The sequence below is a fragment of the Solanum tuberosum genome, unplaced genomic scaffold (genome assembly GCF_000226075.1).
Source record: "Solanum tuberosum cultivar DM 1-3 516 R44 unplaced genomic scaffold, SolTub_3.0 scf00075, whole genome shotgun sequence".
NCBI lineage: Eukaryota > Viridiplantae > Streptophyta > Magnoliopsida > Solanales > Solanaceae > Solanum > Solanum tuberosum.
In genome coordinates, this window is record NW_006239001.1 from 1,507,062 (window position 1) to 1,510,738 (window position 3,677).

The window sequence follows — 3,677 nt, forward strand, 5'->3', positions numbered from 1 at the left end:
AAACAGCATAGGTGGATCAATGGTTTGCTTACCCCCTCGAGTAGTGACTACCATACAATGCCCATCATTTTTTGGATTCTGGATGGTGTTGCTAGGAAGAGTTCCAGGTTGACGTGGATTTACTATAGTTGACAACTGAGTCATCTGTTGCTCAAGATGCTTTATTGACACTGCATGGGCATCAACTTTTTGAACAAAACCAGACAAGTCATTTCTCATCTCCTTCACATTCTCATCAGTTGCATCAAACCTCCTTATCATCTTCTGCTTCATATCCTCAATACATGACATATTACTTCCAGCTTCCCTAGGATCAGATTCCCGATTTTGAGGGGGAGCATAAGGTCCAACCCAATCATTTATGTTGCCATAGTTGTTTCGATTGTAGTTGTTGTCGCGATTGAAGTTCCCTTCCCTGACATATTGATCCTCTCGATTGAAGCTGCCATAGTTCCGACCTCGGTTTCCTTGACCTTGGCGCCAATTATCCGTAGTGGAACCTTGGGCATTTGGTCGGAAAGCCCCCGTCTGCTCAGTCACCGCATAAGCATTCTCTACATAATAATACTCCTCTACTGGTGGTGGAGTCTTAGTCAAATAATTCACAACATTTACCTTATCCGCTCGTCCAGTCACATGATTTAACACCAACCCTAGTTCAGTTCTCATCTGTGCCATCTCCTCGCGAATCTCATATGTGGGTTGGTTGTTTGTAGCTTGAATGACAAATGTGATCCTCCCAGTGTCTGACTTTCTAGTTCTCCAAGCTATATTATTTCGAGATATCTTCTCCATTTTCTCTGTAATTTGTGAAAAAGTGCATTCACCGTACGAACCTCCCGCAATAGTATCGAGCACTGCCTTACCATTATCATCGTGTCCTCGGTAGAAATACTCCTTCAGCGACTCATCATCAATATGGTGATTCGGGACACCGCTCATAAAGGCAGTGAACCTATCCCAAGAACTACTCACAGACTCTCGAGGTAATGCTACAAAGTTGTTGAGTTTATCCTTCTTGTTCATCTTCTTGGACACTAGAAATAATCTTGCTAAAAATGCCTCCATCAACTACTCCAATGTATAGATTGAGTTGCAAGGGAGTTCATTGAACCACACAACAGCATCTCCGGTCAATAATAGGGGGAACACACGCAACCCAATGACCTTCATATCCCAATTTGATCGACCTATACAACTTTTACAGACATGATTAAGTTTGGCTATGTGAGCATGTGGATCAACTGTTGTCAATCCCGTAAACAAGACCCTCGTTGTAAGCATTTGCATCAAGTTATTGGTCACCACAAATGTATGCCCCTGAGGCAGTGGCAGTAGGACAAGAGGTCCATCAGAATCGGCAATATTAAGGTTGATCCTAAAATTTTCATACAGACGTGGTCCTTGTGGTTCCTGTGCCCTCAGTGCATCTCCCAATCTATTCTCAACTGGAACCTGATTATTCGCATCAGTTACCCTCAGAGGTTGCAATCCAACCCCTTAGCCTAACTCTCCCCCAATAGGGTTAATCGGAACTACTTGATTACTCATTCCCCACAAGGTTCTATTAAGTTTGGGATCGTAGGGAGTAAGTGGTTAGCCTTGGCTCCTTGTACTTGGCATACACTAGAGTAAGACCTGAGAGAGACAAAAACAAAAGGAAAATTAAATTAGGAAATATTTGACTAAAGTTCAATAATGCAATTAAACTTAATCTAAAAGCTTTATTCCCCGGCAGCGGCGCCAAAATTAGTTACGCTCAAATTACACCTCTTTTCAAAAGCATAAGCGATCGTTAGCACGTAAACAACCCAACTTGTAGGTTGGGGTCGATCCCACGAGGAATATGGTTTATACTTAAGTTCAATAACGCTTATAATTGTTTAGCCAATGTATTTCAGAGACAAATAAGTAAAAGGGGGGGGGGCGATTTGTGTCACAATTTTGGAAATTATGAAAGTAATTAGTAAGAAAGATTTAAACTTTTGTTGTTATCAAATTGAGAAGGAAACTAGGGCGTACGTGTTCCCCATAAGTTCGGCTACGTGTGTATAATATACTAACCCTTACCATCACATCGATATATGACTTAGTTTTCACTCTTGCACCAATCGACATTAATTATATTAGATAGTATCACACTAAATCTATGTTGATAATTCTTTCCTTATTAACTACCTCCTTGGTCCAGTAAGTAGCAACAAGGCGACTAACATTGCGCACCGTTAAAAATTCTTCTAGATGAAAGAATTATAAATCCATGCAAAACACTATTTGAGAATTACTTAGTTACTATTCATACTTCGTTAATCGCTCATGGTTCCCACAACCCTAGTTGTGGATTTAGTTACCTATGTTAGCAACAAACAATTCATAATGTTTGAAGAATAAATCATGAACTTACGTAGTAGAGTAGAATAATCCCAAAATTTCAACTTGAATTTCAAAGTAAAAATCACCAAAACGTGCTTAGGAAATTCAGAATTGCTAAAGTTGCAAGTTAATCTCCAAACCCAAAAACTAGAATAAAAGTAATGTAGTCTAACCCTCGAAAATGAGGTTTACATGCCTTATTTATAGAAAAAGAAGTCCTAACTAAAAAGGAAACAAAATAAGGAAATCATGTTCCAGCATGTGTCTTCGATCTACCAAACTGACCTACTGACCATGGATTGATCTACGGTCCGTAGCTCCCTTTCATGACTCAGGACTTAACCATATTTGAACTTCAATAATTGACACCTCCCAGCTTCAATCGACGGATCTACAGTACGGTCCGTAGATCAGTCTACGTAGCTCCATACTTAGAATTTTCAAAAATCAGGTACTGGAACCCCTCTCAATCACATTTGACAGATCAACAGTACAGTCCGTAGATCAATCTACGATCCATCGTTTGTAACCGTGGTTCCACACTTGGTAAAAAATTCCCTGATCTTTCTCCTTGCCTTGCTAGTCCATCTACGATCATCATCCATGGAATGTGAATAGACCTACGATCCATCAATCACATCCGTAGATGGGCTTTTCTACACATTCTTCAGTTGTGTCTCTCAGTTTTCACCTCTGAACATATTTACTGCAAACATAATAAAAATACATAAAAAACCAATACAAAATGTCCGTAGACACACACAACTCTTAAGTGAAAGATATTTAAAATACTGTAAACTCACGGTATATCAACTACATTGAGAGTTGATGTTGCTGGATTGAGGCGTGAGATAGGACAACTTAAGCCCATTGACATTTTGATTCTCTTTCGCACTGTGGACGTCCTTGAGGGTCCTAGTTTAGAGGTTCCAACTATTTGAGAGATCCCTCCACCCACTGTAACCAGAGATGCTATTTTAGCTGAGAAGGGTGATAAGTCGGTCATTCCTGAGATAGATGAGGAGGAGTTGGGTACCCGTGAAGCTTCTGTATATAATGAGCTCAAGGACTTTGAGGGTGAAATGGTTCATACAACTATGGAGACTTCACTTCGAGATACCTCGATGATTGGCTCAAGTGGAGCACCGTCTACTAGCGGAGATGAGCCGGGCACTGATGCCCAGGCTGAGAGAGCCCATATGTGCAGCATGCACCTCAGACGTAGCTTGACAGGGGGATCTTGACTCTTTTTTTTCTATATTTTTGAGACATTTACTTTATTTTACATTGAGGACTCTGTTTGG